Source organism: Nesoenas mayeri (assembly GCF_963082525.1).
Source record: "Nesoenas mayeri genome assembly, chromosome: 1".
NCBI lineage: Eukaryota > Metazoa > Chordata > Aves > Columbiformes > Columbidae > Nesoenas > Nesoenas mayeri.
The window spans coordinates 80,040,206-80,057,489 of record NC_137541.1 but is presented as its reverse complement, the minus strand read 5'-3'; positions in this window follow the sequence as shown (position 1 = coordinate 80,057,489).

The following is a 17,284-nucleotide window of genomic DNA, read 5'->3' as shown; positions in this document are numbered from 1 at the left end:
GTAGTAAGCACTGTACATGCTTGCAGTTAAATTCTGCCTTGTATATTTAATTTCTGCCTCAGCCTAAACATACTGCTTTGGATCTAGGAAAAACAGGAGCTTAACAATGGAAGTGCTACCGATGGTACTGCTGCAGTTGCAAATGATGCCATTTTAATACCAAGCTGATAATTCAGGAGCTTTCAGTCTTGGGTTGAAGAGATCTGATTGAAAATCAGATACAGGCATATATGGAGAATTCCAGGTTCCCTGGTTGCCTTGAAGTTAAGTGGAGTGGGCACTTGATTATTATGAAGGCTAGAATTGGATTGAAGAATCATACTTAAATGTGTAATAGAGCTCAGAAAGTGTCAGACCTTGGAAGTACCTAGCCCTTGATTGTAGCAGCTGGAAGTGATTTAACAAGTACTTGAGGTGACAGAATCAAATGCTTTATGTGATGAATGGGCTGTTTCAATATAGCAAATGATTTTGCTCTTTAAAAATCAGAATTAAACAGTTTGTTATTTGTGAGGAGTGAGATCATGGAGCAATGAAGTATATGTGTGCACGTGCCCAGAGACATAGTATTTCATATTAATCTTGTTTTTATTATAATAATATGTTCACTTATTTTTGAATTTACTGCTATGCACTGGTCCTCCTAGGGGAGGATGAGGGGAAGAGTTGAGTATTCTAGGCATGATGGTGTCTTAAGAATCTGAAATAACATGACCTACATAGAACCAGTACTTTTCCTTAGTGACATAAATAGAAAAATATATTTGCTAAATACTGATATCAGACAAATTTAAGAGGGAAATAACTTCAAATGCCTGCCACATAACAATATTTGGTGATATCTGGGTGAATATATACAGAACTGGATGCAGAGTTGGGAGGAGATTCCTCAGATTCGTGTCGGGGCTGAGGAGTAGTTGTCCGAGTAGTGTCTCATCTTAGATTCAGTTATCTGGCTTGCTTGATGTTGTTGCATTTATGATTTAGATGTCATGTCTTAAAAGAAGTTCCACTCCACTTGACACTCCCACAACATGGCAGGAAGATTTGTTCCTCCATTCATTGTGGCCAAAACTTCAGTCCTTACCTTTCCTATTGTAAACAAAAGAAAATCCCACACACTCAAGCTTTCCTTAAAAACTAAGTCAAACTTGAACTTGATCCTATAGCTGTTCAGTGAGCAGAACAGTTAATTATAACGGTTAAGTTCTCTTGCATTTTTTTTAGAGAAAGAACAAAGGAAAGAGATACCTATTTTTAATCTTGGTACTGATCATAATTACTCAGGCTGTTACTGCTCTGCTTTTCCTGAGGTTCATTGTTGAATGTGGTGAGTAATAGACACAGCCAGTCCTGAGGGCAAAAATGAAGAGAAGTTGCGTATTTATGATCAATGCTTTAGCACAACCAACTCCAGAAACATCTTTGGATGTCAAGGATGATTTTGTGTTGAAAAAGAATCACACATACACAATTTGTTCACTGCCCTTTGTGATTTGTGATCCAACATGGGATCTAAGAGGGTTGCAGAAGGCTGGAGGTTCTTGCAGGGTACATGACTGTGATTGCATTGAGGAAAACCAGTTGGCAGTAAATGATCTTCATGTCTCCTTTTGCTTCCTCCAGTCAGCAATGAGGCAGATGCTGATCTTTGGGGAGACACTGATCCAGCCTGGGCTCACAAACGCTTCATGTTTTCTCTCTTGTTCACATCTTTTGGGTTATTTATTGATTACTGACCTGAGTGTAACTGAGCAGAGGCAGCAAAGCTCTGCAGACTCAAAGTTCTTGGAGTCAGTACTGAAATGTACTCTGACTTGACTATTCCCAAAATCAAGTATATCGAGAAAAAATATTCTCCTTTAAATCCTGTAGCACCTCTTCATCCCTGGTCAACTGTGCTCAGAACTCTCAAGTGTTTTCTTCTCTCGTACATGAGGTAGCATCATATTCATCTGTATGAAGGGAGACAAGTCTGGTACAAAACGCCATTTGGTAGGGCAAGGCCTGCAGTCCTACCCTGGAGCGCATATGCATGCAGCATGTACCTTTTTGTCCAAAAGAAGGCAACACTACTGCTTCTCTTTCATTATTTGGCTTCGTATTCCAAACATGCCTGGTGTGTGACAAAAGGCCGGACATTTACAACCAGAAAGTTGATACTGTTCCCAAAACAGGAGATTCTTATGTAGCAGAGTATCTCTTAAGCAATGAGACATCTTAGAATAATAAAGGAATTTCACCAAGTCCAGTGCTCTCTTCAGGGCAGAGTGGATGTCAGTATTAGGTCAAGATTAGATCCAGGCATACAAAAAATTTGGGCCACAATGATGCTAGGAAACTGTTTCAATTAATGAAATGCTGTTACTGGTGGTATATTCATAGGTGCAACCTTTCAGTGCCTGAAAAAAAATACGTTGTTACACTTCTTGCAGAACTAAAAAACAGATTTGAAACGAATATTTTTTTTTCTTCACAGATATTTGCATAATTACACAGAGTGTGAGTGTTAATGAAGAGCTAGTAATAAAACTCGATGAATTAGCATGACTGAGTGACTTAACGCAATCCTGTTGATCATAGAGTTAGGGTTGGCTTGCATTTTGCCAGACCTTTTTTTTAGTAATCTCTCGCAATTGCACATTTGAATATGAACTTTCATTAATTATAGCTTTATTTCATGAACATGAAACTTCATTGACTTAAGTGTTTACATCAGTAGAACACCTATTCTAAAATATGTGCACCTGACAAAATTGTTAATGAACACACCACCACCCCCTTCATGAGTACATTTTAGAGTTACTCCAGTTAAGAGAAGCTTCATTTTCCTTTTTTTTTTTAATAATTAGTATGCTTTTCTAAAATGCTTTTAACTTGCAGGTTAAATTCTTTTTTCTTTCAAAATTAGAAATAGCAAAGTGTGTGATCTTGAGAAGAGAAAAAATGGCTGTAGAAACAGCATACTCCTTCAATAACATTATCTCTCTTCCATCTCCTTGTCTCTGGTACTATTTGTTGCTGGTCAGTAGCTGAGTTGGTTAAATCATTTCAGACACAGTCATGTAGGTAGCATGTGGAAGAACATGTGAGAACATCTGAGAAAGATGAGTCGTACTATGCCAAACCACTTTGTGTTGAAGGAGAGCCGCTTATGGGATTTGTGTTTCTGACTCTATTTGGGGGGTAATCAGTGGAAGGTAGTACGTAGCAGATTTAGGGAGAAGTAAAGTCTTAATCTCAGCAGCAATATAGCTACAAAATCAATTGGGCATCTATGGCTTTGGTTCTTAGATATGCTTAAACTCCATAGTTTTCAGTGGACCTTGATCACAGGGCTTGTAATCCCATCAAAAGTCAGTGTTGTGTCCTTTTACCTAATTAAGCAGGACTGAAAATGTCACAAAGCCTAAGTGTGTGTATCATTAGATGATGAAATAACTTAGTTTCTTTTTTTTTTTTCCTCCCTTTGCATGAAAATTTACCTGTAAGCTAATAACAACAACTGGGTCAAGGAAAAAGATTTTGTTATGATATGTTTGAAATTTCTGCCATCATAATGCTTATGGCAGATATATGTTAGAAGTTTCAATATAAAGGACGTATTTACTCAGAAATGTTGTTATTTCAGTCAGAAATGAGGTTTTCGGATACAGTTTTCTCACTCTACATTTTCAAGATCCCTCATATTGTCCCATTTATAGGACTGGAATACTGAGGTCATGATTCTCTGAAGCTAACTACTAAATATTCAAACACAAAGCAAAATGCTGAAACTTAACAATGAAAGCATTCCTTCCCTGTTCACATTCTGCCTCCAAAGATGAAACAGGCAAGGAGATATGTATCAGCTTTGGCTTTTATTAAATTAAGTGTCAATGATAATCTAACACTGAATACATATATAATATATATAATATTGTATTATATAAGATACAGTAAATATATATCTATTTAAATTATTTAGTAGAACAAAAGATGGAGAATTTTGTAAGCAGTGTGACCCAGTATAGAATTTCATTTAAATATCTCAAATATAAGCTTATAGCTCATGGGTGATTTGAAGTGAAACCTTCATAGGTGTATAGGAAGAAAACTGGAATTTCATTCCAGTGTTTAACAGGCAGAAATATGTATATTGTGGTACATACATCCTGTGAGATTAATACTATCAGAAATTCACATGCAGGGGTACAGCCAGTTTTAAGTGGAGTGAAATAAGGTTAGCAGGCCATACTTTTTCTTTTTTTTTTTTTTTTTTTAACAGCAAAATAAATAAAACATTTTGTATGGTTAATGCACTGTAAAATAGCCAAGTCCATACTGAACACCAGGAATTAAGAGATTGCTTTCTGCCCAGTCAAGTATATCTGAGCATTCATACGGTGTTACTTGTAGAAACAGATGAGCCAAGCTGGTTTAGGAATACTCCGGTCTCTAAGAAAACAGATGAAGGACATCCCCGTTCAATGTAGAGCAACATCATTTAGAGCTCTGCTAATCAACAACACAGGCAGAATTCTACCCCAAAGCAAACACAGTGGTCTCTACCCCCAGTATTACCCTCCAGGTTTTTGAGCCAACCTTCATGTCTTTTCTCACGTCATATAAATCTATGCTGATAAATTACCATAATATTCCAATTCTTGATGATGCTTGTGTCAAACACAAACATGCAAAAAACACAGGAGAGAGAGAGACATAGAGTGGGCTTTAAGTTTAGTAGTTTATCCAGGGACAACAGGTCTGTTTCAACAGTGGAAAAACCTAGGAGTCGCTTTTTTCTCCCTGTGAATCTGTGCCTGTCGTGGGCTTATAACTTATTTCTACAAAATAATTTTGGCTGTTAACATATCCTAATATCCTCACAGATTTTTTGACTGTTATTACTTTTACCACAGGTTATTATTTACCTCAATATTTTTATTCTCAGTTCAGATTTTTTCCTACCCTTACATTTTGTTATCTAACTAGCAATATTCTTTTGACTTGTACCATTAAATATACAGAAACACACAGTGACATTTTGCAGTGCTACTTGCCTGAGAGCAGGTCAGCTAGTAAAACATCATTGCTATGCCTGGGATAAGAAACAACAGAAAAAAAAAAAAAAAGAAAAAAAAAAAGAGGGATTTTGCTATGGGAATAAGATAGGACATAACTGGCAAAAGTTGAAAATATTTCAATTTAAAAGATGAAACAGGCCCTGAGTGATGAACAGATTTGGAAGCTATGTTCATATATTAGTTTCTTCACAGCTTTGTGAAATTCAGGCTGAGATTTTCATTTTGGGCACATCTTCTATGGAGAACTGAAAGCAATACACTGCAAGACCCTCTAATTTCTTCCGTGCATGAAAAACTCCTTTACTACTTAGAGCTTCTGCCTAAAAGCTTTTCAATCTGTTAACCTTTGAATCTAGTCTTTCCAGTTGTCTTCCACAGGCCAAATTATAGCCCTGCAGCTTATGGGTGGCAGGGGTGTTATATGCCAATCTGTTGTCTCCTGCAGCTAGGTGTACCTAGTGTGGGAATGGCATGGAGGGAAACACTAGTACTCTAGGCACAGTGCCCCCAGGGATGCTTGAAGAGATGAGTTAAGAGCAACTCCAGCTATCTGTGCAAAAATGGCATGCTAGTTTCTCTCATACTCTCTGCTTTGGTCTGGCTTCTCAGTCTGCAAATGAAGCACATGTAGCTAAGCTCCTCCTCTCCTCTCCTCTCCTCTCCTCTCCTCTCCTCTCCTCTCCTCTCCTCTCCTCTCCTCTCCTCTCCTCTCCTCTCCTCTCCTCTCCTCTCCTCTCCTCTCCTCTCCTCTCCTCTCCTCTCCTCCCCTCTCCTCCCCTCCCCTTCCCTCCCTTCCCCTCCCCTCCCCTCCCCTCCCCGTTTCTGGATATTTGCCTTAAACTTGTTGCCTCTCACTGATAGGAAATTACCTATCTCTAGTTAGCTTATACAGGCACAGCCATGTTCTATGGCATCTTGACTTCTGCTTTCCATTCGAGAATTCAGCAGCCATCGTATTTGGTTTTTCCCCTTTAACAAACCCAAGATTGATCTTGCAGATCATGCACGCTGCACTGTCAGACAAGATAGATAATGACTTGAACTGTAGCAAATGGGACTATATGACATCACACTTTTGTGAGCAGATAAATCTGTAATCTTATTTAGTTTGACAGGTATAAAGGGCATTTCAAAAACTGATTATATGTGCTGTGATTTTAAGAAGGTCTGGGATATCACTATAAAATCTTCACCCAACCTATTTCCCAGGGAACAAACTCTTCAAAAGAATAATATAATACCACTTATATGGGGCATTAAAACACACCTTTTTTCTTTTTTCTTTTTTTTTCCCCAACACATTGTGGAAGATACATATTATCTCTTTGAAGACTCCAAGGGTGAGAGTGAGGTGCTAAAGCTGAATATCCATCAAATCTGGAGAGTTTGGTCTGCAACCAAGATTTGCAGATCAATGTGAAAGAAAAAGCTGAGCATGAAAAACATCTGAACTGTTTAAATGAAAATGTGGATCTCTGCTGATTTTGCAGATCTATCGCTGATTGTGAAAGCCCCATCAGCAGCTGGGGATAAGATTCATAAGCATTTTCTGAAGTTTCCATTAATAGCCCTACTGAAACCAGCTGTGACAGACATGTGATACAGCATCAGTCAAAGTCAATACTGTAACATCACCTACCTGCAGGGTCCCACCTTTGGGAGTGGGATGCACAGATCTCAGCTAGATCCTTAATCTCACAGAGAAAGTGTTTTGGTAGCACCTGAGTTGTCACGGCAGCCTGGCTGCACTTGGGGAAAGGCTGGTGAAACACTGAAATTCAAGCTCATTTTCCTGGAACTTGGATGCCTCTCTAGAACTAAGAGTTAGCAGCTGTGGGGCTGGGAGTCATAAACCAGTTCTGCACTTAACTGTCGAAAAAGCTTCTTCACATGTGAATAGCACGTTCAATGTTTTTCTTCTAAAGAATAGCTAGTATAGGTGCCCATCATTTACACAAAGGACTTGTCCTTAGATAACTTGCACAGGAAGAGCTTCATTATAGAGAGGGCCAGGTCTACTGCTGCCATTATCCCATAAAGTGACCTAATTAGCCAGCTGCAGGCTCCTCTGCTCCTCTCTCCAGAGCTTGACCTCTGGGAAGGAGGCCAAAGCAAAGACAAGGGAGTAGAGGGAATGGTTCTTGGCTGAGAGATGACGGACTCCTAAAGGCTGTCCTGGGGCATTCAGAGGCTTTATAGTTCCAGTAGGATTTGAGGCTGATCTCAGCCTTGCTCTTTAATCCTGTCACTGAGCCACCCAAGTACTTTTTGTTTTGTCCAGCCAAAGATACTAGGACATGGTCTTCTGTTGGGAAATGAAAAAGTTTCATTACTCACTCCATCTGCATCACAACACAGCATTCTGAAGAGTAATATTGAGACAATTTCTCAACGGATTAAGCATGGCTTGCATGTTTCACCCTGCCTGATGAATATTTTGTCATGGGAAGGTGATCTAGCCTGCAAGTTGTCTCCAATGCCAAAGGAGAATATTTCTGCATAGTCTGAAGAAAATTCATTAAAAATATTTTTAGGAAGTCATAAACCATTAGAAAGTGTGATTTGTCATACTGATAAATTTCTTGATGTGTATCTATAGGTGAAATTGCAATTGTTTAATCTCTGGTTTCTAGTCTAATCTTCACAAAGAGAATTATCTTGTAAATATTTGTGTTAATTCCTCCATCCTGGCCTTTGATATTAACTATGTGTCCATTGCTGTGCTCACTGAGATAAATAGAAATATTTTGCTGATTATCTCAATGAGGACAGGGCTCTTTAGGGGTACAGCTTCTTGTTATGACCTACTGGAAAATGATGTTAATTGTCACAATATAAATTTTAAGTCTGTGTAGTGTGAATTTTCACAGAATCACAGAATGTTAGGGATTGGAAGGGACCTCGAAAGATCATCTAGTCCAATCCCCCTGCCCGAGCAGGAACACCTAGGTGAGGTTACATAGGAAGGCGTCCAGGCAGGTTTTGAATGCCTCCAGAGCAGGAGACTCCACAACCTCCCTGGGCAGCCTGTTCCAGTGCTCTGGCAGCCTCACTGGAAGAAGTTTCTTCTCATAGTTAAGTGGAGCCTTTTGTGTTCCAGTTTGTACCCCACTACACCTTGTCCTATCATTAGTTGTCACCGAGAAGAGCCTGGCTCCATCCTCGTGACACTCACCCTTTATATATCTGTAAGCATTAATGAGGTCACCCCTCAGTCTCCTCCAAACTAAAGAGACCCAGCTCCCTCAGCCTTTCCTCATAGGAAGATGCTCCACTCCCTTAATCATCTTTGTTGCCCTGTGCTGGACTCTCTCCAGCAGTTCCCTGTCCTTCTGGAACTGAGGGGCCCAGAACTAGACAGAATATTCCAGATGTGGTCTCACCAGGGCAGAGTAGAGGGGAAGGAGAACCTCTCTGGACCTACTAACAACCCCCCTTCTAATACACCCCAGGATGCCATTGGCCTTCTTGGCCACAAGGGCACAGTGCTGGCTCACGGTCATCCTGCTGTCCACCAGGACCCCCAGGTCCCTTTCCCATACACTGCTCTCTAATAGGTCATTCCCCAACTTATACTGCTAGCTGGGGTTGTTCCTGCCCAGATGTAAGACACTTGCCCTTGTTATATTTCATTAGATTTTTCACTGCCCAACTCTCCAGCCTGTCCAGGTCTCGCTGGATGGCGGCACAGCTTTCTGGCATATCAGCCACTCCTCCCAGCTCCATGTCATCAGCAAACTTCCTGATAGTATACTCTATTCCCTCATCCAAATTATTGATGAATATATTGAATAATACTGGTCCCAGTATTGACCCTTGAGGCACTCCACTAGATGCAGGCCTCCAACTAGACTTCGCCCCATTGACCATGACTCTCTGGCTTCTTCCCTTCAGCCACTTCTCAGTCCACCTCACTACCCGATCATCCAGACCACACTCCCTCAATTGAACTGTGAGAATGCTGTGAGAGACTGTGTCAAATGCCTCACTCAAGTCAAGGTAGACCACATCCACCACTCTGCCATCATCCATCCATCTTGTTATGTCCTCATAAAAGTCAATGAGGTTGGTCAAGCGTGACTTCCCTTTGGTGAAGCCATGTTGACTGCCCCTAATGACCCTCTTATCCTTGATATGCCTTGAGATGGCACCAAGGATGAGTCCTTCCATCAGTTTCCCAGGGATGGAGGTGAGGCTGACCGGTCTATAGTTACCTGGGTCCTCCTTCTTGCCCTTTTTGAAGACTGGAGTCACATTTGCTTTCCTCCAGTCCTCAGGCACCTCTCCTGTTTCCCAAGACTTGGCAAAGATGATGGAGAGTGGTCTAGCAATGACCTCAGCCAGCTGCCTCAGTACCCATGGGTGCATCCCATCCAGACCCATGGATTTATGTATGTCCAGATTGCCTAACTGCTCCCTAACCCAGTCCTCATCAACCGAGGCAAACTCCTCCATTGTCCTGCCTTCCTCTGAGGTCTATAGAATATATGCTTCTTGTCTATATAATGCACCTTGAGGTAGTCATGCAGGGTAAAATTAGGCTTGGTTTCACAGCATATTGGGTTTTGTCCCATCAGGCTCTTCCTTCTGTTTCTCCTTTTGGTTCATGCAGTAGGGAGGTTCTTCAAGTGGGTCAAGTCCGTATCCTTAAACATATTGCACTGAAGAGCACCACCACTTAGCGGTCAATCCTCATCTGAACAGCCTGGAAGCAAAGCAAAAACTGAGCGTCACCTCTCTGCTGCAAGAGAACAGTCAGTGCTGCCAGAGTCCTGGTGCAACATGTCTCTGACAGAAGGGTATGATTCAGTTGCTTGCTGACAGAAACAATCTTGACAAATAAACTCTGAAGTCCGCCCATGTGTAAGACAGGGATTGAAATATCAGTCCTTGAAGAGATGGACATGTATTCTACTGTCTCAGTGGTTTTTGTTACACTTTAAAATTGCTTTTAACTGAAAAGAGGTGGGATAAGAAAAGAAAAAGGAGAAGGAAAAGAAAGTATATTGTCTTTAAGAAACCTCAGCTCTTAAAAAATGTGTTTATTACTGAAAGCTATTCCCTGCAACTTCACTCTTATCTTCATTGTTTTGTAGGCTCTGAACAAGGGGTAGCTTTGAATGCAAAATCATACAATATTTACTGTATAGTTTGAAACATTCTCAGTCACTTCATAATTGTAAAAGGACAAAGAAAGAACAGATTGGAAGTGAAAAATCCGATTTCATTACAACAATTTTTTTTGTGACTGTGTTAATTTTAGATGTGAGAAAGAGACTGTATATCTTAAAAATAAGAATCCTTTTCTGCCCTTTAAGAAAATAAAAATCCCAATTAAAGGGGCGGGGAGGAAGACAGCATTACTTGTTATTCCAAAAGGAAGTATATAAAATGGATACTGAAAATCAAACCCACAAAATTGTCTTAACATTTGTATTGTCTCTTCTTGTGGGGAAAATAACCTATTGTGTTAACACTAACAATGAATAATCATGTTAACATGCATATTAATTTATATTCTCCTTGAACTTATTCTCTCAAAAGCCTCTTGATTCCAGCAAGAATTTTTATTTGGAAGGCAATTTAAGCACAGTCTGAATTATTTTACTGATCAAGTCTTAGGTATCACAGATGGACAGAAGAAGAGAGAAAGAATTCCCTTACCTGAGTATGGATGGAAATAGTGTTTTCTAGCATTTATGTGTACTATGTGCACTTTATTTCAGACACTGAATTAAAGACACTAGCTAGCAAACCAGACAATACAAGGTCTTTAAAAGTTTGTCCTCAAATACTACAGTAAACTTTGTAAATGATTTCTTAATTTCTTTTTTAAATTAGCAAAGGCATGAATAATTTCTCTTCTTTACTTCTTTGTTCCTTCATGGGTATTATAGTTATTACTAAATTAAGTAAACCTGATCTCCTACATAAAATTTCACATCACAATATTCTGATTTTAACTCAGAGATCCATGCTTTTCATAACTGAATTTCATGACCAGTTGCTAAATCCTGATCAGCAGTCAAGTTATCAGTCTTTGTGGAGGAGAGATTATTTTACTAACTCATTATTTATGTTGGAGCAGCATAGTCCTTGTGCTGTAGAAATGTGTAACTGATGGACTAAACTTACAAAATAAGGTTTTTAAGAAAAAAAAAAGCCCAAACACTATGGGGAAGATGTGCATGCCTCAGGCCATCCCTCAGACCAGCCTATTTTACCCCTTCAAAAAATTAGTTTGGTTTTCCAGAATATTCCTGGAAGGGACTGAACATCTACCAAAGAATGTTAAATTTCTTCACAGCCTGTCAAGTGACACATTGTGACAACAGTACTTCTTGCTTCTGTGCCTCTTCTTTCCAAGTGTTAATGAAATACTCCCCATGAGGAAGTTTCATTTAACAGGCTTCCAATGAAAAGATTTTAACATAAGTCTGTAGTCAAGCATGATTTTTTTTTTTTTTAAGTATACAAACATTTTGATCTAAAATAAGACAAACAGCTGCCCTACTTGCCTTATTTTCCCCATCATTTCCTGGATTCAGAAAATGTGAATTAATTACTTTTCAGATTTACAAGTTATTTTGCAAGTCAACAGTGCCAGCAACTTTCTAATTCTAATCGAAACTGGCTGTTCCTGGTTCTAGGGGAGGGATTAACACAATAAAAATGTGTGGAATTGTAATATAATGGATCTAAACACATTTCCCCCTGAAGCCCTTGATGCAAAACGATAGCACACTTCTGATTTGTGCTCTCTGAATGACATGAGTTCTTTGTGATAATTCTCCATCTTCTTCCAGTAGAAAGTCACTGAGGTTACTACGTGGTAGAGACCAACCCATACGCTTAATTTTGTACCATGCACAGTGTTATGGCAATCATGGTGACATTTGTCCAAACCTTCAGGGACTTTGGGCCATGAAAGGAAAAATTATTAAAATAATTAAGGATGAGGAAATACGACAATGCCAGCGAAAACCAGGAACAAATAGACTTGAGTCAAACTCCTTAACAGTTTGGCATCTGATACTCCTTACTTCATTGAAAAGAAAGGAAAACAAAAGTTCTGGCTCTCACTGAGAGTGGTGAGGACAGTGAAAGGTACTTTGCGGAACACTTTCCAACTTGCGTTCTGCAAAAGTCTATTGAAGTCTCTTTGGAGCACCTGTCTGTTGTGAAAATAATTCATTTTGTCATGCCCAGTAACACACTTGTAGTCATTTTATGAAAGCTTATGTAGCAGTTTCACCTCTAGCTTTACCCTCTGTTATACTACATCACAAACTCATTTAAATAGTGATATTAATGTTTTTAGAGATCACTACAAATGGTTGGCAGCATCATTGCAGTTAATGTCTCATGGGAGCTATACAAGGGAATTTTATCAGCTTGAGGCTGAGGTTTTTGATGAAGTAATAACAAACTAGCTTTGAATTGTCTTTCATTACCCTTTATCTCTCCTAGAGAGAATATAATCTTATTCAAATTATAATGGCCTCTGTTATCAATGTGGTTTACTATTTATTTACCTGCACATGGACATGCAAATGTACATGCATTCTCCTCTTCTCACCGTACCTGTAATGAAATTCCTTCACTATCAGAATCATGCATGATCACAAATTACAAAGTAGTTACTCGGAAGTGTAATTTCTTTAGCGTTAAAACCATTAAAAATAAAATTTAAATCCAACTTTGTTTTTTTTAAAAAAAAAGAGAAGTGCCTCGATAAGGAGTAAAATCCAATCATTAGACTTTAAATGTACCTTCATTTATCTTTAAAACAAACATGGTATTCTACCTCAAAAATAGATAGCCTGCCTTGTGTCTGGGCAGAGAGAGACAGGAAGAAATGTTTCAATAGAGCTACAGGGGGATGGGTGTCCTGGGACCGAGGAAAGAAAGAGATCCCAATGGCAAAGCTTTGGCTCTCCCTGACCAAATCACCTAAGGTTTTCTGAGACGAGGCTTATTTCAGCCAATCAGGTAGAAATGTGAGACATGCGCGGCACAGTTCTAGGTTATTTTTGTTGATTACTTGGTGATCGTAGAACACACACTAGAGAAATGGAATATTTAAGTGCAGAGTTGAGGCATAACTGTGAAGATAGATACAGGGAAAATATTTTTTTCGTTAAATGACTAGGCAGCGAAATGACTAGGTATATTCTGGTACACATCTGTTCTGTTTAGCTTAAGTGTATATTGAAAAAAACCCAAATCCTACAACCTTGCTTCAGTGGCTGTAACAGCTTCAAATCAGACAGCAGATATCAAAACATTTTCTTACTTGTTCTTCCTTTGAAAGGCTAGTAGGGTAACAACAGGCAGGTGGACTGTTAGGGTTGCTTTTTCTCTCTTGTCAGTTCATCTAATTCACGTGCTGAGCCCAGCTCTTTTTACCCTTTTTGTGAACTGTTACAGGATCTAATTTCTTTCCTTCCTAGCACAGGCCCTGCAACAGCCTGAAAACTGGCTCTTTGGGTTGATCTTGACTGACACACTAGATTTTTCTCTGCCAATTTGCCATAAGGCTACTGATTCTGATCAGTTTCTAGTTGGTGTTTACTTACCGTCACTTTCATTAAAACCAAGCAAGGGGAAGTGATTATTTAAGCCTGCCTTATCAGACCAGCACTCATAGTGAGGACAAACACTCTGCTGCAAACAAGATATTTTTTACCATATAGTGTTCAGGCTTATGTCACAAGGAAGTGTTAAATATGATTTTTATTCATTCTTTTCAACAAACTAGATAGAAACCAGGCATGTAACTATAAACAATATCCAATAATATTTATAGCAGTACCTATATTAAGCTTTCTTTGTAACATGAATAATTCGTTGTTGCAACATATCTGAAACAACCAGATGTACATAAATACTGCATAGACAACAGGGATATTCAGTCCTGAGAATATAATACTGAGCAAAATGGAACCAGAATTTAAGAACAGTACACATACATATCAAGGAGTTAAAGTAGATTTAAAATAACAAATGCAGTTCAAAGTTTGCTGAATGACAGAGAAGCAAAGATGCTTAGCAGCATATATAGAAACATCAAATGTGTAAAAGCAGATTAAGCCTGATTTTTATGTAAAATTCAAACCAAAAATTATCTGGAATTGAAAAGCAACCATCCTGACAGGATTTTTTTTTTTTTAATAAAAGTTTTATTAATAAATAACAAAATAGTTGCTTGAAACTGGCTACCAGGCTACATGAGAGGATGCCTAGGTTAAAGGCTGAATAAAACAAGAAAGGAATGGCAGTTTCCTGCAGCCAACAAAACAAGCACACTCAAAGGCCATGAGATATTTCATGCAGCTCTTGATAATCCTGATAACCTTGATAATCCACTGACCCTGATTCGGTAAGAAGAATATCCTCATAGCAATGACAGATACTGCCTGGTGCTTTCTGTAGAGCAAAGAAGATTCTAGAGCATGAGAACTTCCTCCAGAATGACAGGAATGCTGGAGGTCTGGACTAGATGCCAATAGAAAAAGTGATTGGGACTAGGGGGGAGTTAGAATTTTTGGAACCAGAGTTAAACTCCAGCCTTGAATGGTGCAAAATAGCTCAAAGTGCTTCTTTTTAGTACATTGAACAAATCCCTGAAATCATACCTGTTGCTTCTGTTAATTTTCTTAATACTTATAGAACAGGGATTTTAACCTTTCCAAAGCAGTCCTGTGCAATTCTGTTAATTACCCCTCTGCTCTTAATCAGATTGGCATTGTAGTTCCTATCCTTTTCTAAACTGTTGGGAATTGTTTCTGTGTGTGCTGAACTAACCTCAGTATTACACTTAGCAGTGAAATTACCTATATAAAACCTATGCAAAGGCTTAGTAAATTTATTAATTATTATGTATTTTCAAAGTATAATCACTTTTTCTACTGAAAATGAAAATTTTTAAAATTTATCCTCAAAGTGTGGAAAGGAGTTCACAAACTTAATTTCATTTTCTTCCTTGCTTCACATATGTGCAGTATTATTGCCCTCACTGATTTTTCATTATTCAGACATGAAAATTAGTGAGAACAGTAATCTTTCCTATAACCAGTTACAGTTTGTAGGAAGTATTGCTTACTTTGTAGATATAAGGAACTTTAAATTAACAGAAATACTATTCCTAATTTGATGCTCATGTCTGTAGTTCCAGCATTTTTAAACAGCTGGCAGTGGGCAAGAAGCAGACAAGACTAACCCCTTCAGGCTGAAAAAATAGAAGTCTGTTGACCTTTCAAGATTAGCTAGAGGCTTACGAATATACTCAGAAGTTTTGATGGTTAAAGAATATAGGATTTTGTCTTTTAGCCTCTCTTGGCATTTGTGAATTCTGAATATTGTGTGCACTCTTTTACAAAATATTTACCTACTTTCACATTTAACAAGAAGTGTCTGTCATAAATCAAGAGAATAAGCAAATGACCTTCTAGGTAGCCATAATACGAAGGAATTCCAATTGGTATCTTCTCAAAGCAGTATGTTTCAAAAATTTTTTTACCCTCATTCATCCTTCTTCTAAAACACCAAGGTCATTTCTGTATTTGTTACTAAATGTTGGTTGTTTTTTCTTTTTTTTCTCCAAATTTCTTTCTGTAGCACAAGAATGTATCCTCCCTCTTTATTAAATAGTGATGATTACATATCTCAGTTAATAGGTGAAGAACAAAAAGTGTCACAACTTCTAGTAGATAAACTAGTTCAAAATCAGTCTGAGCCTTGCTAGGGACTAACGCACTGAGAGATGGACCTCTTCTCTAGCTATAACACCAAGTTTGGAGTACAGTTTACGATTTATATCCAGTCTTTAACTGAATCAAGTGTTATCTCTACTACTGGGCATGAAGCCAATCGACCCTACTGTTTTACCTGTTGGCTCTGCTGGTAGATCTGACCATGACAGATGTGTTTCACGGGTATTACAAATGTTCCTAATCATTCTGATGATGTTGTTACTGCCAAGCAACGCAATGCGGAAACACATCTGGATACACGACAAAATTAAGCCAAATCTGTAGAGGTCAAAGATCAGTTCAGATATGTAGATGTCTGGAATATGGAGGATAACTAAGCGAGAATTTAGTTTGGCTTTTTACAGAAACAACATCCACTCAGGAAGTTCTGCTGTTTGTAAGGACATACAACTTCCATATTTTGTGACGGACAATAAGAAAGGATTTTATCTAACATAGTTGCATAGACTGTTTCCAGTGAGGTATTGAGACTTTTTCCCCATAAGTTAGGAGGGACTAGTTTTGTTAGTTAGGGACGAACAAAATCCCTCAATTCAATAGGCATCATGTTGTGAAAAATAGAAAACAACTGATCACTTTGAGGACTGACTGAAGTTTTAGTGCTTTTCTCCCAAACATAACTGCTTCTCATCACCCTCCCAAGTAGATTTTTATATTTTAACATTTTTTTTGAAAGATCCATCACTATGTATCTATTGTGGTCAGTGACCACTTGCTCAAAACAGCACTCAGGGACATGGAACCTCAGCTAATTGTCTCAGCAAAAGTAGGTCAGTAATTTGAGCTTGTTTCATTTTCTCCATCTGCATTTGGTCATCTTATAACACCTCATCTTCTTTCCGGTTAGTTCTGTGTAATATGTAGTCCATGACAACTCAACAATTTTATCCACTGAATTAGCAGTTCAGTTCTAGCTTCTGATGTGAAGAATGCAAAGAAAATTGGTTTTGCGTCAGCTAATCTGGAATCTTCATGGTCAGTGTGCATGCCCTGCTTCCCCTTCATGTGAATTCTATTCTCTGTGACCAGCCTTGTTAGGTGAGGGTTATGGGAACTCCACTTCTTTTTCCATATATTTGAAACAAAATGTGTCCATAAGGCCAAATGTGTGCAAAGTCTGTAACCCTTCTCTCCAAATTATCTTCCCCATCCCAGCACCTTAGCTGAGATCTCTGGAAAGAGGAAATAACTCACCTGAGGATGGGCACCATCCTTATGCTTCCTCTGGCACCATTAAAATCTCTCACCTAAACGATAGATGCAGCATTCACTTTGAGCCCATCTAACAGTAACATACCCTAGTACCAGATATCATTTATAGCAGATTATCATACATGACACTATAGAATTAAGCAGCACTCGTTCATTAGAATAAGTAACTAATTCTGTCACTATGTATCTGATATCAGCAGTGAATTGTTTGTCACAGTAACACCCAGTGGA